At 32.3% G+C, this 24889-nt stretch overlaps 1 protein-coding gene across 1 annotated transcript in view; it reads right to left on the reverse strand.

Moving 5' to 3' along the window:
- LOC146529626 (uncharacterized) overlaps nucleotides 1–24889 on the reverse strand; it is a 54803-nt gene that overhangs the window by 25122 nt on the left and 4792 nt on the right. The gene's annotated exons all lie outside the window — the stretch shown is intronic.

Genomic DNA, 24889 nt, shown 5'->3' on the forward strand with positions numbered 1-24889 from the left:
AGAGGTATAAACGTACAAGTTTAAACGTGACGGTTGTGAGTTCGGTCCCCACTCGGAGCAATGTAATTTTTAATATTTTCATTTCTTCGCTTTGGTAAAAAGCAACATGCAATACTATCAGAATTCGTCGGAAAGTGAGAAACGTATCTTAATGGGAAATGAGTGTTTTAACATTAGGTTCATAGGTTCCCTCTACCAAACTCTAAATAATTAACATAGCAAAAGTAATAAAAGATATCGTTTATTTTATATATGATAACTTTCATATACACATGTTTCAACTAGAGACTTCAATAAAACCTGTCACACGGTATAATCTCAGTCCGTTAACAACTTACGCGTAGCCAACTTTAACATGGCCATCATGGAGCTGTTCTGACGTAATGGGAGCGGATATTTGCTTGAACGAGTATCTGTATCCGTTTAATTATAGATAAACTAAAAAGCCTACAGATATGTTGTATTGTTAGAACAAGATACTTACTAAATGGGATAGTTCCTATTGTTTGTTTGTTTGTTGTGGTGGATAAGGAGGGAAGTTAGGAAATGGGGGAAGTGATCGCCTTGGTTGTGGGTTCAAATCTGAATTATAACTTCTTTATTATGTAAATATACATAAAATGTAGTGTTTATTTCCGGCACCTGGTGTGCAGTGGTTTTTAAAATCGAAGGGAATTATATACATATAAAAATATATTTTTTAAATATTTTTAAGATACAGATCATTAAAGTAAATATAAAAACTTCACGAAAAAGAAAAAAAAAGAAAAGAAGAGAAAAGAATTCTCTTTTTCGGCTTCACGCTGTATTCTGCAGTAGCAAAATAGGTAGTATTGTGGGAACCTAGTGTTAAGACACTCCGTTCCCCATTTTACAACGCTTAAACATAAAATTTTAATTATTTTCTTTCACGATACAATATTTCTGTACAAAACAATTAACCCTGTCAAAAACTATCCAATCGTTACAAATTACAGCTGACCTTATGAATGTTTCATGAATGTAAACTCAAAAATGGCTTTCATATGAATGTGATCAGTTGCATTCGCGCGTTAACCAATTCGAACAAACTAGCCTTGAACTGCACTTGTATGCATTTTGCACTACTGGGTGCAATCGCATATATGACGATAGTATAATATATAGCGCTTTTTGAAACTTTTTCTGATATATTGTTCATTTATTATATAGCCATATAGCATTTATTATATTGCCAAACTCAAAACGCCAATAAAAGAAATAAAGATAAAAAACTCTCTGGTCACGCCTGGGGGTCAGTGGGTCATTTAAAAAAAAACCCCAATACGTAATGTCTATGAGATTGGGCTATGCACCCATAGACGAAAAGCTAAAAAAATATTTTTTGGGCTAAGACTTGATAATATTTCAATGTCAAGTTTCAGATATCGTTCTCTATGTTCTTTATGTTCTCTCCGCTTTATGGAGAGTAAAACGGATTAGTTATAATTAAAACTTGATATATTTTTAATTAACATATAAAACCTACAAACAGATTTACAGAGAAAGTCCTTTTCGCTTTTCCTGGAAACTGTTATAGATCCAGCTATTTTCAATGAAAAATACGGCGGTTTCAGTCCACGTGTAGATTTTTACCTTTTGCAAATACCACAAATCGAAAGTGTGAGCCCCTACACTCGGCACTGTGCCAAAAATGAACGACGTAGGTATTTTTTGAAGTGGAACTATGTATGGAAAAAAGTATTTCGTTTCACATTTTTAAAATATTAGTTCATCTTGTTTCCTTTTTTATATTTCACACAGGTATGGGTTCTGGTGGAATTTACTGAAAGCATTACTCTAGCCATTTCATTGGTTTGATATGTTTACTATAGGCAAGCAGGGTAGGCAGAGTTCCCCAATCTCTGCTTAATTTTCAAGACATTGTTGTTGATTGGCGGGACTCAACACCGCGCTTTGTATATAAGAAAATGCAAATAATTGCTAAATAATAATTGTATAGGGTTTTCGAGTAATTCCTGCCATAGTGCTCTTACATTCTCTAGCCTACTTATGTGTCAAATTTAATTTTTCCTAGTAATAATTATTTAATTATGTAATAATAATTTAATAAATTCTAAGTAATTGTTAATAATTGCTTATTGTGTGATTTCAATATCATTTTGTATGGTTAAATAAATATAACGTGAATAAATAACATTAAATTAAAATAAATATAACTCATTACCTAAATAGAATTGTATTTTTTGACAGAAAAATAAAAATATTGATAAAATTATATACAGCTCTTTGAGGACAAACGAAAAAGTCCAATATTAGATTAGAAAGAAGTTTCAATATAACAAGATCGAATAATAAAGTTTTATTTATGGATACAATTAATTAGGTTCCTTGTAAGTCTAAACGTAAACGTATTCCTTGTAAACGCTACAGGTTGCGGGTTCGATATCCACTCGAGGATATGAAATATTTAATATTTTCTTATATTCCCTCTGGTTACGATAAAAAGTGCGGCGTTGAGTGCCGCCACTGGACATGTAATGCCTCCAGCAGTCGGCAAAAAAGGAAAACAGAGGTTCAGTCTGCCATCCCTGCAGTGTGCGGGATACAGCGTGAAGGTAAAAAAATCTTAGTAATCGTACGTCGGTTATGACTGCAAAATATATACTCTTCGTAAGCTTGATCCCTGTATCCGTCACATAGTAGGTAGGCAGAGGAAACTTCTGTCAAGATACTCTATTTTCTGCTTTTTGTCCAATTTTCGTTGGGCCATTTTCTTTTTATCTGTGCACACATGTACCATGCATATTAAAGATAGACAACGGAGTTATAGCAATAGGGTCCCGTTTTACCCTTTGAGTACGGAACCCTAAAAAGATAATATATTAATTAAGTCTCATATATTAAAATATATTGCACAGGTAATTACTAGCTGCTTGCCAATAAGCAATGCATTTCTTTCCATAATAAATATTTTTCCAGATCCACATCACACGGAATCCGTACAAAGGGATCACGAAAGCGTGAACACTCCAACACCTAGCAGTATTTATTCCCACTTACACTTTACTTTGAGGTAGTTTACAAAAGACGTTATAATTTCTTTTTGTAAAATATAAACACAGTCGTAAGGGCGTGCGACTATAAACGTGACAGTTTGTGGGTTCGATTCTCACTGGAGGAAGTGAAATATTTAATATTTTGATTTCTTCGCTCTGTTAACGAGGCAAAGCGCGGCGTTAAGTTGAGCCATTTGACACATAATGCCTTGAAAATTCTGCGGAATGGAAGGGCTTTAATGGCAAATGCAATGCCTATTTACTACGTGCGGGAAAGAGCGTGAAGCGTTCTAAAAAAGGAAAGATAAATTATATGTCAAAAGTTCTCTAACGATCTTTTACAATTTTTAAGTAAAAGAAAGAAATTCAACATTTTATAACACCATTTCGATTGAAGTCACCGCACACAATGATCGGCTCACATTTAAATCGACTTCTATTCTCCACGATCTTATTCAATAGCTATGAAGACTATCTTCGACCGGATGTATCCGGGTGCTTGGCGGAAATTGCCTCAGGACGGAACCCAGCCCGACGAGATAAGCTTGTATGGATGAAAAATAGCTCCCATTTTAAAGTTTCAAGTTTGCTTTTACTTGACTGTGAAGGAAATGATTGTGTAGTGATATGTTATATTTAGTGTATTATATTTTTATTAATTGACGAACATTTAGCAGATGTTTGTTGCAAGTGACTTAATAATTAAAAGAGATACAAAAACATTTTTGATAAATATAAAGAAATTTAAAAAAAAAACAAAAAACAGAAATTCATTTCACTTCATTTTTAAATATATAAGTTCCGTAACTTATATAATTTTAGTTTCACAACATTAAGGGTCTTTACGGCAGCGAAACATTTGATAAAAAAACAAAAATAAACAAAAAAAAAATCCAAAAAGTGTGTAGCATATAAGAAAAAAACATATTAAAATCAACGTTTCAAATACTTGGAGCCAAGGTGAGGCAGTTCCACTAATACAATTTTAGCTTCACAATGTCAGCCGTCCTCGCGGCAGACTGCAGCTCTTGATTACGTGGGTGGCGGTAATGCCGAATGTAACTCCATGATATTTTCGCCTATACGTTGGTCGGGTCCTTTCATAAAGTTTTATTCGAAATAAGCAGATTATGCCTTTCCTGTGCAGATTCGTAGCGCAGGATTTGACTGTAAAGATAAATAAATTCTCAAGGTATTTATTTTTTCATTTATACTATTCAAGTATATTTAGAGGATAAATATATATGGAATTAATGTCTTTTGAATGTAATGCAGGATAGGTGCCAGCTAATGTAATAATTAAATTATTCCATTGATTTTGAAAAGAGCAACTGTTGAGTTTCTTGCCGGCTCTTCTCAGCAGAACTGCCTTCCGAACCGGTGGTAGCTTTTTGTTTATATATTCATTCGACGATTCAAAAGTGCTTATAATAGTCTATTTGAATAAAGAATATTTTGAATTTGAATTTCCCCATTTTGATAATTGTGGTAAACGTAAGTAATCAAGTGCGGTGTGAGTAGTTACTCGTAGAACAGAGTTTCTTGAACGAAGTTCTTTCTGTATGGATTACTATAGGCTGTGTAGGAAGCTTGAAGGTAAAAATAAATTTTAAAATATTTCAATTTTTAGCGGAACTTAACTCTGCGCTTCCTCTAAAGTTATCGTTGAATTACTATTCACGTTAATTAAAAAAAATGTTTTACTAAGAAATATGTCAAATTACCATGTTACATAAAACAAATTTGAATCTTGACAACTTAAGGTAAACTCAAAATAACATTCAAATATTGGCAGTATTCAAAATTTAATTGAAATTATCTAAAGTTTCATTTATATAATACAATATCAATTATAACCAACTTTTGATTGACTATAATAATCAAAGAAGACGTCTTTTATGTGTATTATATACTACGAGTAAGTTAGGAATGTTTTGAATGTTATTTCTAAATATAGATGCCTGTGTTTAAAGCTATTTCTAATAAATTGTATAAATTCTGATCGCACGAATAGTCCATTGTTATTTGTCAATAGATAACAATACGTTTATGGAGTTTTGTTTTTCTGTATCTATTTAGGTGTGGTGTTACTGTAATATATGTACTGCAAGGAAGGGTGGCGAAACAGAGCGGGGATCCCCCAAGCATTCCCAAGGATGATCTTCCCAGGATTAAAAGACCTTTTATATTTAAATGTAAATATTTTAATAAATATTTATTTAACAATATTGTGTGCAAATTCCCTGCCTACCCTGCTACAAGCAGGATTACAGCGTGAAGTTGAAAAAAATAAAATAAAACCTACTATTTTATATATTATTCAACTAGAAACACGTTTTTGTACCAAATATAAGAGAATAAAAATGTATTTTTAGCGTAACATTAAAGTGAAATTCGATGACTAAAGGTATGTGAATGTCGCAAAGAGTAGAGTATCCCTATTTAGCTGACACGGCGTTCTCTTTGCATAACGAATGTCAATGTCGGCTGACGTTAGGCTTTTTTTAAATGTGACATATTTTTTTCTATTATTATTATCTAATACTTTACTATTAAAAGAAAAAAGAAATTTATAAATTACGCTTAAAAAATCTTTGTGATTATGTCGTTAGAAAAAACTATGCTTAATAGTGGATGAATACAGGCTGATGATGATGAAGAAAATTATAACTTTTGGCAGTATATTTAACCATTAGTTAAAGCTTATGGTTTCCTTAAGTCCTAAATCCTCCTTGGAGAACTGTAGTTCCATTAGTTTAGAGTGTAGTGCTACTTTACAGGTAAGATTTTTACTGCCTAAGCTTGCTTTCAATTCATGTCGGATTATGAAATGAAATCAATTTTCAATGTTGTACTGAATTAGTATACCTTCTGTATTTTTTAAGGAAAGGACAAATGAGTGGACAGATGAGTCTGTCATCTGATGATATGACACCAGAGGGTTCGTTGGTCACACCAGACACCAGAGAGCCCGCAGGCGCGTTGTTAGCCTTTATAGGTACGAGTATATGCGCTTTTGGAATATACCTTTGTCGTATCAACCCAGAAAAAAAAATATATTTTAAAATTACTTTATAGAACTTAACCTCACGATGTAATTTCCGTAGATTTTTTTGTTGTTCTGGGTTCGCGTACTGCTCGAAAGACAGAATATTAATTTTGGCATTAGTCGCGGCGATCGCGACCGCGATATATCAAGATGTCGATGAACAATTTGTATGAGCTGATGAGCTTTATTTGAATTATCATAATCATCAGCCTGTCCTCGTCCACTGCTGGACATAGGCCTCTCCAATGGCACGCCACTGAGCTCGATCTATCTGAAATATACTCAGTAATAATATACTGAGATATACTCAGTAAGAAATATATAAATATAATATTAAAAAAAAATTAAATACCATATAAAGAAACGTACAAATGCTAAAAAAAGAAAAAAACTTTTATTTCAAAGAACTTAACATAACAGTACTCGATACAATAATGATACCAGGAATATCCAGAGTGGTTATACTCAATTAACCAGTTAAACACTGGAAAAAATATATTTTTAATTTTTCTTATTAAAAGTACAAACACTTGTTTTTCCAAGAATTGCTTTACAACTAGCGCGTTGGGTGAAACAATAATGTATTGTTTGTGAAGTCGTTTCAGAAATTCTTATTTCAATTGTTCCTCACTTCGTGTTTGTTTGTGTTCAATTTTATAGATTTCATTTATATTTATTCTTTACACTTACACTTCTCTTGCATTATGTAGGATAGGTCAGGAAAATGTATTGGCCAGTCACTTTATTTTTTTTTAGATAAAATCAAAATCAAATAAATCAGTTTCACGCTGTTTCCTGCACTGCAAGATAGGCAGAGGGAACTTAATGTTAAGACACACCGTTCCCTATTTTCCATCGAATTTTAGAGGAATTGCCTGTTTAGTGGCCGAAGTCAACGCCGCGGTTTACCTCGACACCAGAGCGAAGAAATGAAAATATAAATTTAAATAAATATTTTATTTCCTCGAGTGGGAATCGAACCCGCAACTAGTCGTAGGCTTGTGCCCACGCGCCACTATTGGCCTAGATATCATAAACAAATCAATGAACAATTTAGTAAAGATTTAAGCTTTTTATTCTCGGAGCTTTTTGAATGACGACTAACGACGTCTCCAGATGTTGCTAATGTGCGAATACTAATTACACTTCGAATTACTACGGACATATTAACGAGTTTAGTTTTAAAAGGGACTGGTACGTAAATAAAAGTTCATTTGGAAACTTTTTTGAATTAAAATTTAAAAACTCAAATCAGTTTCACGCGGTATCCCGCACACAGCAGGGTAGGAAACACAACAGGTAGAGGGAACCTGATGATCACTCACTCACTTTTCACCGATTTTTTCGTTGATATATTAAAGAAATTACAAACTTATCGAATTGAATCCAATGTCGTAATAACGTATCTACTAGAGCTTTTGAATATCTTGGCTTCCTTTTGCTGAATAACATATTGTATTGATATATCTTATCCCAAGCGTAATATTAAAAATTACTTATTCAGATTTGCCAATATTATGTTAGAAATTGGCTAAGTACGAATCTTTTTATTATTAAAGATGCCTTATAAATCTTTTTTTTACTTTAGTCTTTGCTTTTATGTTCTAGATAATATATTTAATCTGTAATCAATCGTTTTTCTTTATCTGTGGCAAAAAATAATGTTTTAGGCAATATCAAGCAAAAATTCAGAACTTCAGAATTCAGAACTCGTCGGCTGTACTGTACTCGTATGGCAAAGAGGGCGGAGGGTAACAGCGTGTGAAATCACCGACCAGCACTCTGAGTAACGAGTCCGGCTATGGAATAAATTGGTAGGGTTGCCAATGGGTACTGTTATGTACATACACCTATCTGTTCTTTGTGATACGAAAGTATGGCATTGTTCAACCCTATTGATACATGGATAGAAGGTTGTGAATTTAAATTCTATAGTTAAAATGTTATCTGTAAGAGGTCTAAATAAATGTGGCATGGCACAGTGGCAGGCACAGTTCTTGACTGTAAACATGATTGTGGGTTCGATTTTCACTTTAGTAATCTTATATTATTTAAATTATTTTCATATCCCCACTCTGATAGACGAACGGGGCGTTGTATCCCGCCATTCAACACCAAATGTCTTGAAAAGTATGGAGCTGCTATATATAATTTTAAATATACTACTTGCGTTTTCTTTTTCTCTGTGCAACATTAATAATTAAAATAATAGTTTTTTTCGGAAATATTTAAGTTAGTTGTGTATTTGCATTTGAAATCTTAGCAGCCTTAGCCTTATTTAGGTCTATAGTGAATTTTCTTCCTCCTTAGCTCTACTAGCATATAAACTGTCTATTTTTAGACATCCTAACAGTATTATGTCATTGCCTAAGCTACTTACTACAAGATACGAGACATTTGATTTGCTCAGTTTGATTAATCTTATATACATATGTACTTTGTTTGTGGGTTTGATCCCAACTCGAAGAAGTGAAATATTTATATACATTTATATTTGCATTTCTTCGCTCTGGTGACGAGGCAAAGCGCGGTGTTGAGTTCCGCCATTCAATACGCAATGCATCAAAAAGTCGGTGGAAAGTGTGGAACGAAGTGTCTTATCACTATGTTTTCTCTGCCTACCCTGCTGTATGCGGGATACAGTGTGAAGCTGATTTTTTTTATATATTATTATAATATATGAAGTATAACCATTTGTTGTTTCAAATATTTCTCATAAGACTGATAGAAAAAACCCCTAGGTCCCACCTTACATAATAATAATAAACTTTTATATGATTATATTAAATAAACAGTTACAGCAAAACATTATAATTGAAAGAAAATTTCGTCGAAATAGCTCCACCGAAGCGCACAAACACTGGGGCTGGCGTATGTTTTACGCATGACTCGAGTTCCATTCAATTTATATTTAACTGTCACAAAATATCGTTCTTATTCTTTATGACCTTTTGAGTTCGGTAATATATGACGTCTAATTTGTTATAGGGTCAATATTGTATTTGTGTAGATCATTTTCAGCTTTGAGGCCGTCGGACGCTACGGTTGTGATTTCCATCGTCATTCGAGGGATTTCTCTCCTCCGGTGGAGGAAGCGGTGTTAATTTCCCCCACTCACGTTGATTTGAAAATTTTGTGGCAAATGGGACACCGAGTGCCTTAACACTGGGTTACCTTTGCCTACCCTGCGATACGGGATAAAGCGTGAAGCCTTAAGACAAATACAAAAATCATGACAAATTTTCTTGAGTTTAATTGTTAAATTACTGTATAGCGTTGTTTTTAATTAATGGCGGAACACATAATCGAGTTAACGACCAAAACAACATAAATGCTGGCGCTATACCACGCTAGGGTCAAAATTGAGTTGTTCCAGTGAAATATCACGCGGGTAAACTCATTATGCAAATCACACCACCCCCACACACCCCCATACACCGCCACGCTGTTTGTTTTACAAGAGAACGTGGAAATTAAATATTATGAAATGTACCATTAGGTGCTAATTTTGGGGAGGGAAAATGTTCATTTTCATATGAAAATTTGTTAAGAAATTTAGACGTGACTGATAATTTAGTGGGCTCAAACTTAGTTCATTCATATGTCATTGATATGTCGTTAATATAAAATCTTATATTGACAATCGTCAATCAGTGTATATTGAGGCCAGTCGTCACAGGCCACAAATGAAGTATTTAATATTATAATTTTTTCGCTCTGGTATCGACTTGACGTTAAGCTCCACCACTCAACACGCAATGCCTGGAGGCTATTCTATAACGGATATATCCCGACATAGCAAAGTAAGCAGAGGGAATAATATATAATGTTATTTAATTCGTAATTTTCGGACATTTATACAAAATTCTAACTAGTATTATACCGAGAATAAATAAATTCCATTAATATATTCTAATAACAACTTAAATTTATAGATTTTCTAGTAGATGAAAAGTTTAATTGTAGTAAAGCTTAATATTGTTGATATAAATTGATATAACCACAAGCCTGTGGGCGTGGGCGTCTGTCTGCTTCATCCAGAAGTATTTCTGTTTCCGTTTTCAGATTCTATAATATTATTAGAATTATTTCATATATAAATTGACATTTTATATTGAATATACATTTTTTGTGGGTTCGATCCCCATCCGGAGAAGGAATGAATGAATGATTGTCATTTCCACCTTATTATTTGAACCCTTCTATACTCATATTAGATTAAAAGATTAAGATTTATACAGAAAAGAGATTTGCAGATTTTAAATATGGCTACAAAATATTTTTTTTTCGAACCAGTATAATTATTTCGTCCATATTGAGTTCTCAAGTGATATTTAAGTTCCGTACATCAAATATGAAGTACATACATACATATATGTGTGTTGGTTGATATTTATAGCAGTCTGTTTGTACTTATAGTTTCGCTTTGAGAGCTTGCAGAGGATATGTTTACTCAAATAGCATATATTTGTATATAGATATATTTATGTCACAAAGTAGAACTTATAAAAATAGAACTACCCACAAGTATCTCAAAAGATATGGAAGATAGACAATTCATAGCAAATGTGTATACATATATCGAGATTTCAATTCTGGAAGGAACACGAGAAAGAGAGATTTTCAATTTGATATGCACATGTAATAATATCCTTCGAATTAGATAATATTTAAGTAGATTAAATAAAGTTTTTCCTAACTTAGGGAACAGTCTAAGTTATATCAAAATCGTTTCATTCTACAATTATTTTTGAGATACAGTTATCTATGTACACTTTGATAATATAGAAGTGAGTTAAAATATTTAAATAACTTTTTATTCAAGAAATTTAACAAGAATTTGAAAGTAGAAACACTTTAAAATAATCATAATAATTAATAATTCAATACAACCAATACAATTTTCCTTAACCAAAATCGAATCCACTCAATTCCGCCAAACAAGCATTGGATATTATAATCTCAGTACAAAGAAACTATATATAGACGTCGCCCACGCTTCGGTGGGTTCGCTTAGCACACTTAGCAAATGCTGATTTTCACACTATAGCCTTAACACGCCTGTGACAATACCAACTTTTAATATGTATTCTAACTTTGAACGGAATTTAAAGTAGTTTGAACTTAAGAACAGATGACTGTAAATAAGTTAGTCTTTAAGCACGTAAAAAGGTTGTATAAATCGATGTTTAACTGTTCTTTATATTTTATTTAATGTTTATTTCTTAATAATTATATTTTTTTAATAGGAGCTAATGCCAGGAGGAAAAATAAATGTTTAAAAAAATACAGAAAAAGTTAATAATTCCTGATGTTATCGCTTTTAACCATCCAAAATCGTCATTTTTTAAAGGTTTTATAAATTTTTTTTTATATATTCATATTTATTGCTACAAAATAAGAAAATTATTTAGAAGGCACCCAGTATACACCGTCTTAAGTGAAATAAACAGAGAAGATGCTTCGATGCCATCGATAATCCTACAGACAATTTAATTGAATTAGTCCAATACCGACTAACGTTTCCGTAATTGATGAGCAACTCTAAACTTGGCTTTAGAGAGTTGAAAGGAACTAAAGTACTCTCATTCGGCTTATCGTAGATTAAAGTTTTTTGTTAGGAATATAAACTTGTTATTTTCTAAATAGTGAAGTTTTATGATTAGAATGTGTGCGGCGTTGAGTTCCGCTCAGCACTCAAACTCGTGAAAATGGGAACGGTGTACAATTACTGTTTGTGGGGACGAGAAGCTGTTTCGTTTTCATTAGTTTTCAATTTTTACACACGTTTATCATTTACTGCTTTTAAAATGTTAATTGACTGTTGTGTTGTAAATCGATGGTAATTATAAATCTTTCAATCTTAACTCTGAGATCAATCTTAAGAGAGATCAGAGTTGAGGGCGGCCTAGATGTGCATACGACATTTTTTGAGCCTATATATTAACGCTTTTATAGCGTAGTCCTAAAAAGTGCACAAATTTAATATTGTCCGAGTCCGAGTCCGGTTGAGTATCGTCGCTCAACAAGCAAAGCTTCAAGGATTCATCGGAAAGTGGAAAACGGAATTATTTTAATGAGAACAGCGTGTCATAACACTAGGTTCCCATGTTCCCTACCCTATCCTGCTAAAAACAATATATAATAACTAAAATACTCATATATAAATGTACTGTAATATTGTAAAAGCAACATAATCAGAATACACTTAATGCTAAAATTGTATTACGTCTAGATAGGTACACGCTAAATTCATTATCTGCACGCGTAGAGTTCGATAATGAAGGTAGACTGAAATAGATAGCGGAGTGTAAAAGTTACATTTTAAATCTATTATTTGGAAATTTTACTAGTAGAGACTTTTAAATGGGTTTTTGATGTTGATAGCCGTCTGGCAATACATTTTATTAACCTTTTAATGAGAGTGGAGTGAATTTTTTTTTGTTTCACGCTTTATCCCGCAAATAGCAGGTTAGGCAGAGGGAATGTATTAAGACACTTAAATATAGATTTCTTGATTTAAATTCACAAGTTTTCAGAATATTATTAAGTAATATTATTAAATCAGGCAACAACCACATTGTAGATGAAATGTATCTTGATACATTTGGTATCTCTTTTTATTTTAAGTTCGTTTGTTATCTGGCGGGAAGCGGAGAACGGAATGACCTGACACTCCAATCTATTCATTCTCGCTATTTACGGGATATAGCGCAAAGCTGAAAAAAAAACTCTTCATTAATTTTCACTAATATTTCATCCTGTTAAAGTAATGACAATACAAATTTTTAATAGTAACGACCCTAATTATTCTACCATTTATGTAAAATGAAATTATACCGTAATAAAAGAGATTTTGCGTTTAGTTAATGTACATTAACTTCTTTATGTTTTGGTCGCATGTGTGTTTTATGCCTTTTTCCTGGTTTTATGGTGAATCAGAAACATTGCGAAAACCTTATACATATATTTATTAGCACCACGTCGATTTTCATCCATTTTCCAGATGACAGTGGTGGAAGCCTCACCAAATCGGGAAAATGAAGAAAAATCGACTTGACAGTTTTAACAAATTTAGTGTTTTTCCACATATACGGATGAAAAATATTATTTGTGATTTCATTTATTTTTACTTTTTATGTATGTCCTCCACAATAAAAGAAAAATAATAATGTCATACTATTATAGAGAAAACGTTTAATCTAATTCATGTATAGATCGTAATGTAAATGAACGATAAATCCCACATGTTCATACTAAACGTGGGTGTTAAAAACAAGTGAAGGTATTTAAAATAATATCTCGAAATAGCTGGTAGCTCGCCCCCGTTTTTTACCTCTATATAAAATATCATAGAAATTGTTCATATCATACTTTATAATAAAAATGGTAATAGTTTGAGACCAGTCATGACTTCAAATGCGACAAGTTGTGGGTTCGATTCCCATTCGAGGAGATAAAATATTTTTTCCATTCCTTCGTTCTGGTGTCGAGGCAAAGCTATGCGTTAAGTTGCGCCACTCAACTCGCAATGCCTCTCTACCCTACTGAGTGCGAGATACAGTGTGAAGCTTAATTTATTCATACGTAAAACTACATAAAAATAAATGGATAATATTTATTTATTTTTTAGAATTTTTTACTTTTTTATTATATTTTTTTTGGCTTTACACAGTGTCAACACACTCCGTCCTTTTTTTATGAGAATAACAAGGCAAGCGACCGTAAGTCTTTATACATAATGACCAATTTTTGTTTGATGAGTGGCGGAGCTTAACTACGCGTGTTTTCTTCTTCTCAGAGCGAGGAAATGAAAATGAAAATAATTTAATATAAATAAACTTATTTCTTAGTAAGCAGGATTTCCACTCAATATGTCTAGTCGGGTGTGCCTAAGTACTTTATCTACTTTGTTCGTATCTTAAAAAGCTTTGTACTTTCTTATATTTATTTATTACGCTACCACAACAACTTTAATGTTTTATTATATTTTCCGAAAATCTTACGGAAAGAGTAAACTGGTTTTCCAAAAAAGTATTTAGATTTTCCATTTCGATTTTCCATTTTATTTCTAAATGTACAGGCAATCAGTTCTAAAATATTAAGTTATGTCAGGAAAACATGATATTCCAAAAATATGAACGAAATTAAGTTACAAAATACGAAACAGGCGCTCGAAAGAGAAAGTTATAAAAGTTGAGGCCAAGTTCGATGAGGAGAGCTTTCAGAACATCTGGATCAATTTTACGTCCGTATTTTATGATAAGAATACGGTGAAATTTACATAAAAGATATATAATTTCGAAGTAGGTCCTATGTTAGTGCTTATATGTTCACATACAGCTGGGTAAGCAGAGAAGGCTTAGTGTTAAAACACTGTTTCCCACTTTTCGCCCAATTTTTGGGACACTGCGTTGAGTGATAGAATTCAACAATATTTGTCATGTTACCGGAACGGAGAAATATAAATAAGGCATTCCTCTGAGTAGGAACCGAACTCATAGTCCCTTTTACAATCAGTCGTAGCTGTGCTACGACGACGTCAATTGAGGGCTTCGTGTTATTTCGTCTTAATTTTACCACATTTATTACTTTCGGGCACTGTTTCTACAGACGCCGCAGTTTTTTTACGTATTACTCAAGTATCACAAGAAACTGATAATATTTTCTTTACAAAACTTTGAAAGTAACGGGAATTTATTAATCGACCGATAATAGAGTGCTTGGACTACATCCAAAAACTGTGAATACAAAGCTTGCTTATCTATATTAATATTTACATGATTAGAAACTGTAGAACGTAGTGATGTATCACTAAATTTAATAAAACGTAAACTCCTCCTTTTGTAAGGGAAAGAACTTTTCCCTCCACACTGTATCTTACTAGCGATCTCTTCTAATAATAAAAATCGCTTAACGACCCATTTTATAAACATAAATGAATGACCCTCGAAAATTAATTAAAGTAACTCAAACAACGACAAGACAACGATATTCAAGGCTTGTATAAAAAGCCAAATTAATTAATGAAACTCAATTACGTTCTTGAATAATTTTTCATTATTTTCGGTATATTTTGTCCCTAATACGTCCTAATTGGATACATTATGTATATTAATATATACATAATGTATCCAATTATTCCAAAATATTACTATAATTAGTAATATTTTGGAATCTCCCTATTAATAAAATAAAAAGAACTGAAGTGTCTTAATGGGAACGGAGTGTCTTAACACTAGGTTTCTAGGTTTCCTCTGCTTATCCAGCTATTAGGATACAACGTGAAATTAAAAAAAAAGATCGTGCATAATTGGGAATTAATAATGGTATATTTTAAACCAATTCCTAATAACTACTAGCATATATATATATATATATATATATATATATATATATATATATATATGCTTATATATATATATATATATATATATATATATATATATATATATATGCTTATATATATATATATATATATATATATATATATATATATATATATATATATATATATATATATATATATAACTAGATATAGGAATAACCCTATATGAATAACACAATGGCAGCTGGCTAATATACTACGACTAAACAATGAGCCTCCAATAATAACGACAAATGCCTATTATAGTTTAATTGAGAAGCCTTATCTACGTAACCAAATTATAAACTGTTTGATTAATTTCCAATATATTAATAGTATGATATTGAGTTTTAACTTTATTACATTACAGCCTACGTTCATTATAATATCGACAGGAATAGAATGCTGTAAAGGAATTTTATGTTTAACTATGTATGAGTATTTGTGAATATGTATGTTTATATAATATGCCAAAAAAGGATATTGGCATAACGCTTAAATGAAATTAATACATTTTTGTTTTTGTTGAGTCATCCCTGAGGAATGATTCCTCATGCGGTGAAAGAAACCTGGTTCAATTCAACTCCCAGAAAATACAGGTTTGCACTTATAGTACCACTAGTTCTTCAGAACATTTCTCTTAAAACGGTGTCCAGTATCAGCATATTTCGAATGCAGGTAGGCGTTCTCTACGGCATTACTGCAGTGAACTATTTGACCTGGTTGGCGGTGCCTGCCGCCGAATTTTTTAATCGCTTAGTAGATTATAAGCTCAAATACCATCTCCATCAATTTGATACAAGGCACTTCACTCCTGTGCGGTTTTCTAGGAATTTCCTTCCACATGCCTGTAGGGGTATTGCACTAGTCTTATTATATTATTTATAAACACGCTATATCAGCAACCTGAATTTATTCGCTACAAATGCAATTGTGAAATAATGTTCCACTATTGTTTTGTAGCGTATAAATAACCGAATTAAATATATAATAAAAGAGTTGAATACAAGGTCTCGTCATATCAACATCGCCATATACCCGTTGCCCACATGCCACACAATTGTGGAATGGCTCACCTGCACGAGGCTTTCTCCACCTAAGGTTGGTAATTGGGTAATACCTAAAGCTAAAAACCAGCAACAATTTACGAATATAAAATAAATAAGGCAATGACAAAACTTACTTGATATTATTTAATCTTGAATTACACAAGCCTAAACTTACCTTTGTTAAAGGATTTGTTTTTTTTTATTTTTCAAACAAAAACTCTTTAGTTCTTCATCAACTTTTTCTTACTTTTACTTCGTCCGAATTTCTTTATTAGAAGTTGGGACCTTTTGTAATATTGTTATATAACTTTGTTTGTGAGCGCAAGTCCTTGATTTTGCTTATGGTAGTTATTTAATTAATCATCTTAGGACAAATATGTAATAGGTGTTCAATATAACAATTAAAGGCCGTTATTGCGCAGTGGCATAATCTTTGTAAAAGTTGTGGTTGTGGGGTCGATTTTCAATTAGGGGAAGGAATTACAAACGAACGCGATTAAATGTATATTATAATTTACGTTAACCTGCGGGTAATGTTTAGGCGGAACGGATTCCTTTTAAATAAAGCAGGTCTTTTATTTTCACCAAAAAGAGTTTTGTATTTTGTAATTAGTTCACTCTCCTCTCTATAACTAAGCGAGTTCATTTCAACTCTTTCTGCTCGCACTATTTATTAGTCGAATTACAAGTATTCAGTTTACTTTTGCGAGTTCAACGTAGTTCTTCATTGAAACCAGGATTATATCTACAGGCAAACTAAATTAATTTATTCCTCCATATGAGTTTCCAGAACACAACCATCAAGTTTACAGTGAGACGTCACCGCAGCCCAAGGCATATCAACCATGCTTCGTTGGTAAATAAAATATTTTTATAAATGTAGAAGGATTTGAACTCGCGCCTCTTGAGAATCGTCCAAGTGCTCTGACCACAAAGCCATACGTTTTCACTCCATTCCCATTAATATCTCAATGAATCTCATTCACATATTTAACAACAAATATTATAATAATAATTATATACCTTAAAATATTATAAACTAAATCGAGAGTGAACTATAAATTTCAATAGGAAAACCTATAGGAGTATAAACAACGATGAAAATTGTTTTCGGTCGCGCTTGAATAAATTAAGCTGCTATATTCACTGAGAAACTTTAATGCCATCTGGATCGAATGTTCCTCTTTATAGATCTTTCGAACTTAGTCTGGAAGTAATAAAGTTTGGAAAATGAATTATATTCATATAATATTGTTGTTATCAAAATTATATGAATAAAACTCTTAGGTGGTCGCAAGAAGACAATGTCAAAATAACAATAAATATTACCCGCACACAGCAGGTAGGCAGAGGACCTTGTGTTAAGACACTCCGTCCTACTTGCCGCTGAATTCTGGAGGCATTGCGTATTGAGTGGCGGAACTTAACGCCGCGCTTTGCCTCGACACCAGAGAAATTTCATCTCTTCGAATGGAGATGGAACTCGCAAACAGTAATAATGATTTGATATTATTTTATACTTTAGTAACAAAATAACTATTTCCGCTCGAGCATTAAATTTTGGAGCCATTGCGGATCTCAACGACGACGATGTTGCGGAACATCGTTGAATAGTTATGCCTCTGTACCACGGCGGCCTCTAACATTTTTTGTAGTTTCTTTAAACAAAGTAAAATAAAAGTATATTATTAGGCTCTCTTTGATTAAGCATTATAACATCTAGAATCTAAACACACATTTTATCATAAAAGGTCTAAGTAAAAAAAAAATTAAAAATAGAGAAATTATTATGATGAGAAAGATACATTAAATTTAATTTGGTTTTAAGACAGATACAGACTGTAGTGGTATTGCTTTGAAGTTTTGAAGATTTCTCTAGAGGTTCCATAGATATCACAGTAATATTTGTAAACTATAAAGATTGTCTAATAAAAATATTTAAACTTGATAATATTTTTAAAAATATTTTAAATATTTGTAAATTCGTATTTATTTATTATATTTTCTTTCTTATTTTTTACTTATGTGTAATGGTTTGTAATATAATATTTTTGAGCGTAAGAAAGTTTTGTCACTATTATATTTATTCTAATACCGATTTTATGTTACCTAACACTATGACATCTAAAACTATATTAAAATTTCACCTCTAAAACCTTAGTTTCACAATAGCCACCTTCCGATTGCCGCCGTCGTTTCAGAGATAGCCAAACGTAATTACTCTCACCCGAGCAAAGACGTTTTGGCTTTCATCACTGATCTTATTTAAATTATTTATGTGAAATACCTCCTAGTTTATTCCTATGAAATATCCCCTAATAATACTCGAGGAAATGAAATATTTATTTAAAATTTATATTTCCATTTCTTCGCTCTGGTGTTGAGGCAAAAGGCGGCGTTGAGTTCCGCCACTCAACACGCAATACCCTCGAATTCAGCGGAAAGTGGGGAACGGAGTGTCTTAACACTAAGTTCCCTCTGCCTACCCTGCTGAGTGCGGGATAAAGCTTGAAGCTGATTAAATATACTTGTTCCATTATCTGTGCCCGAATGGACTCGTATATGAGTACAACATAATTTTGAAGGTTAAGTGCTGAAATTGCTAGAGGCATTTCAGAATAATTTGCATTTAATGGAACACCTTTTTTGTACGTTATACACTCGTAAAAGGCTATTTACTCGTAAGTACCTTTATAAAGCAACTTAAATAACATTTATACGCTTAAACTCTATGGGTTGATCCCAGAGACTTTTAAACTAAAGCTATAACAAGGCAAAAAAGCAATTATAATAATTAGATAAACATAAAAGATTAAACTACCTAAATTCAAAGAAATTATTCGTATAAGTAATATTTTAGGAACTAGGAAGCTTTTTCGTAAGGTATCCTTATGCGTCTTGTTTGAAAAATAGTCACATAATTGGTTCTAAATGAATGTATTAACGAATTTATAAGATTTTTCCTACATATTTATTCTTAATACTTTTAGTTCATCCTGGGAAATATAATTTATTTAATAATTGCTTAGAAAACAACAGCATATTTTTAATTACAAACAAAAGTAAAACTATATTGTATTTTATATTAAAATATTAATTATTCGTAGAATTTTCAAAAGGGCGCACTGTTTTAGCGAATTTCATTTAGCGGAAAAGTTATTTCTGTGCTCTTGTTCGCCGAAGGAATGATCATTAGCCTTTGTCAGGGCGAAGTGTAAGGTGTTTTACTATAGAAGAAGGTATTATGAAATAAATAGCACCACATTATTCTTGAATAACAAAACTTAATGAAATCAGCTTTATATCAAGTGAAATTTTACTTATAGATCTTTATTTATACATTTTGATTACATTCAATGATCTAATTGTAGCAAATTTATTAGCTCCACAATTCGGCAGTAAATGAAGAAGAGTGTCTTAACACTACCCTTATGTGTGCGGGACAGCGTGAAGTTCATAGTGATATGAATATCGTGAAAAATTCTTCATTGGTGGCACCGTTATAATGAAATTCGGCCGTTCATTGTACGAGATAGCTTAGGGTTGAATTGAAATCATTACAACATAAATATATTTTTTTAAACAATGAAATTCTAGAGTCACTGCAAGTTGAGTGATGGGACTCAACGCCACAACAAAATTTATCCCGAAATATTTTATACTTCGTAAAAACACAACATAGTAAATGTATGGAATATAAAATATATTATATTTATATGTATATACATGTATAAGCATCTACAAACACATATACGGCCCGCTCATATTTATCTTTTCTGTCGCTCATCGAGCATAGAGCCTGAGGGCGATTTATTTTATTACTTGTTGTTAATATTACGAAATGAAACGCTTAGAAGGTTTTATGTACTTCTATTTAGTTTTACTGTAACAGATTTGCTTGTTTAATCTTTTTAATGGTTTTATTTAAAATGTTTAATATTGAAACCGTAAATGACTTAAGAGAGCTCAAAAACAAAATGTTATACGCACAATCTTAATATAGGAGACATCATGACTCGAAAATAGAGAACAGATCTTAACGTTAGGTTCCCCCTATGGATTCTTTGTTAAAATTATATATACCGGGAAGATGCCACTAATTCCACACTTAGAAAAGAAAAAATCTTTTTAAAAAACGTACAAAAATGTGATGTTTTCGTAGGACTTGGAGTCAGCTGACGAAATCCACAATGAAGAAATATAGAATGGCAGGTACGGAGTAGGGAACGAAGAAGAACGAAGAAGAACGTGCTGAGATAGTTTGAGCATATAGAGAGAATCAGTGACGAACTAATTATAAAATATATGAACCGAGAGTGAATGGTAGAAGAGATAAGAGGAGCCCTCGGTTGACTTTCGAGACAGACAAGACAAGACAGAATAGATGTTACTGGAGGTATGACTGCGGACGTGGGGAAAGCTGAAAAAAAAGAATAAAAAAAATAATTCTATAGAAAATGCAGGTGACTCTCAAGCGAAATAACTCCTTGTTGTAAAAATAAACTGTAAAAATAGATGAAGTCATCGTATAAAAATAAGATTAACCCTTAAGTGGCCATCGTTGGAGCATGTCTCAGCAGTTTCCACTGGAAACATTCTAACATTTGCCGCCAGTTATTTTTAATCTCAAAGAAATTTTAAGTGAAATACCTTTTTGACCTAAAGTAATTTAGTTGACGATAGAAATATTTTTAAAGTACATTTTCTAGTTATTTCATATGTGAAATTAAATTTTTCACGGTTTATAATTTCAATTGAATAACTTTACCTGGGAACCTAGAGTTAGGACACTTCCATTCCCCAATTTCTTCTGAATTCTGGGGGCATTCCGTATTGAATGGCGCAACTTAACGCCACGATTTGCCTCGATACAGATCGAGTTATTATATATAATATTTAATATTTTGATTTCCTCGAGTGGGAATCGAATCTACAACCTGTCGTAATTGTAGTTATACGCATGCCCCTGCGTCAGGATTAGCTATTAAACTATATTAAACGTATTAATTATAGGTATTTAGTGCTCTAGCTCAGCTCTAATTACACTGTTGCAAGGGAAATATCGCAAGATAAGCACAAGACGTCTTAGCTGTTAGTAATGCAAGAGAAAGACACTATGTGCGTCATTCATTCTTGGCTTAACCGGCTTACCAGGGATTATCGTATAACCGAGCTAAATTTAGATGTTTCAACGTTGACTTCACTTTTAAGGGATTTTCTGAATGTTATCAATTATTCGGTTAACACACTCTACTGTGTAACTGGTGTAGGTTACGTGAATGGCCTATTTTTAGCAGTTGTTAAATCTTTTTTTTGTAGCAGTATTTATAGCATGTTTTGATATAGCAATTGAATTATGTGAGATAATCCAGAGAATAATAATTTCTATGAAATCTAGAATTTGAAACGATGAATATTATCTTAAGCTCTATGGTATACCATAGAGCTTAAGATAATATTCACAGTTAGATAAATTAGATAATATAAAAAAAATAACTCGTCGCTGTCTGTACATATAAGATATATGAGTAAATCTATTACCTTCCGTTATAAATAAAATAGAAGCGAAATCAATTATTTTTAATTATTTTGTCTATTATAAAGTGACTGAGATATTAAGAGATAAAAGCAAAGCTCACACCTGGCTGAAGAATTTTAATTTAAGAAATACGTTTTGAAAATTTTTAATACTCGGAAATTAAATTGGAGTACCATAATTTGCTGGTGGACAGCAGGGAGTTCGATTTTCACCCAAGGAATAAAATATGTAACATTTTCATTTCTTCGCTCTTGTAATGAGCTAAAGAGCGCCATTAATTTTCGCCACTGAACAAGCAATGCCTAAAGAATTCGGCAGAAAGTTTCGACCGAAAGTGTCTTAATGGCAAACGGAGTATCTACAATAGGTTCCCAAGTTCCCTCTGCCTACTTTGCTATATGTGGGATACTGAAGCTGAAATAAACTGACATAATTATTACAAATAAAATACGTTAAAGAGAACAAATATCTCCCATAGTGTCTGTGTAAATTTAATTATATTTAAGTACTCACTGCAATAACAATAAACCGCTTAATTATTATAATTTCCATTTAATTTGTTTATATATCAGTAAATATCATTTATCGTGATACTTAAAATTACTTTGATTTTAATGGTCTGGTTTGATAATATACGCTATTGATTAAATCCTTAAAATTGTGGAAAAATTGATAAAAGATTGTTAAAACAATTCGTTCTTTGTTGGTTTCTTCAAATGTATGGGTTTCAATAATCTTATATGGAAAAAATGTTATAAAGTTTTTAAAAAAGCACAAGTTTCCTATAAATGATTTATTTTTATAAAAATAAACTTAGGTTCAACAAGTGTTCGGACGAAATTTAACCTGTCACTTCCATTTTGTCACGACAAAGGTTTGATGATAATCCTTAAAGGACGCCGCAAACTTGCGATGTGGGCGGACAGAATATTTCTGTATCATATTCTATTTGAAAATAGGATGAAAATAGGAAATTTAAGTTCGTAGAACGAAAAGATAGAACTAGAAATATCTCATGGATTCACTTGTGACTCGTGTTTGATAATATTATAATATTCGGATTTTAGAATATTTTATAAGCATTATAAAAAATGCTGCATCAATATTAAAATATATATTATATTTATATAGAAATTATAGATTAGAACACAGATTTCTACACGAGTATGTAGAAATCCGTTCTTTTCTAGTTTTCGTTTTCGTTTCTCGATTGAGCAGTATGCTGTTGGCCATATGGGCCTCTACAGCGTCACCGAGCTTGGGGAGCTTTTCTAGTGTGTATTTATAGAGAGTTCACTCGGTTACTATCCTATATTTTTCCAAGCAATACAATGCAACAAAGAACCGTATTATTTATTATTAGATTTTCCTTGCATTTACATTACCGGAAATTTGTAAAAAATAGATAAAATAGACCAAGTGTGGTATTGATTTTTATCACAAAATATCTCTAAAATTGGTTGGTTCTTGGATAACGAAATTCTCTTCTTCTCTTTTAAATTCTCAAGCTTAACTCTAGGTTCTGTCTGCCTATTGTAAGATGTACTGCCTAGGCTGCGAAACCTCGGTAAGGTAACAAGAGACTGTCGTTGCATACGAGCCCTAAGACAATATTATCGGCAGTCTATCATCACCCTGACGTTGGCTTAGCGCTTTTGCTAACGTAATTCCATACCTCGTTCCAGAACGATATCATTAGACCCATGGCTCTTTCATTTAGTACTCGGTGTACTCGTACTATGTAGTAAGTTAACCTTACGAGATTTATATGTATTTATTTATACATATTGTTTATTGTTATGTATAAAACTAGTCGCCTGCAACTTTGTTGGTGTGGACGAAGTAAGACGTTAAATGGAAAATCCCATACTTTCTATTTTCGTAGGAATTTCGAGAAATACTTTCTTTGTATTCTACACTTCCAACTCCCAACAATTCCAACATATTAAAGTGATTTCGTCTGTGCGTTGTCTGTTAGTTACCCCGTAATTAAGAATTATTGAATATTTTTATCTTAAAAGAATTTCAATATTAAATAGATAATTTAATGATAAAAGAAAATTGGAAGAAAGAAAAATATGTACCTAATTACCTACATCAAGTTTTATTGCCTGAAATTTCAAAATGTAAACCAAACAAACCATTCAACACGTAGCGTACCGAATTAAAACGAGGAAGAGAAAGGGGTGTCTTGAAATGTGGAAAATTCTTTTGGATTTGAACCTGCAACTCTTGGACGGATTCCAAGATACAGATTTAAGATCCCGCTACATTCAAATTTATATATATTTTCTAAACAAAAAGTTTTTTTCTTTCCTGTGTGAAATAACACTTTAAATATGTTAAGAATATTTGTTCTTTTATCTGTTTAATCCACTCAGCTAGTAAATCTGCTTACTGAAGCACACTTGCAAGTTTATTACTTACTTCATATGTTGGTTTAGCTCTAAAAGCGTCTCACCACCTGTCTACTGGCTTACTTTACTAAGCAAATATATTTACCTAAATATTTCGTTTAAGTTTTCGCTCTTCATACATAATGTACTTTAAAAGGCACGACCTTAAAATTAATGAAATAAATTAAATTATTAATTATGTCGTTTATTATTTTTTTAAAGCTTCACCTGTATCTAGTCGGGTAGGCGAAATGGTCTACTGTTAAGATACTCTATTTTCGACTTAACGCCTAGTTTTCGAGACATTGAAAGGCGGAGCTTAACTCTGTGATTTAGAGAGATTCTTGTGGCCAGAGTAAGGAAATTAAAACAATTCATTTCCCTGAGTGGAGCCCACAGTGATCACGTCATCGCGTCATCGCAATGGTGTGCCGCAGCTCCACGAAAGACC

The sequence above is a fragment of the Heliconius melpomene genome, chromosome 18 (genome assembly GCF_056956725.1).
Source record: "Heliconius melpomene rosina isolate 202511_hmr_F chromosome 18, ASM5695672v1, whole genome shotgun sequence".
Taxonomy (NCBI): Eukaryota; Metazoa; Arthropoda; class Insecta; order Lepidoptera; family Nymphalidae; genus Heliconius; species Heliconius melpomene.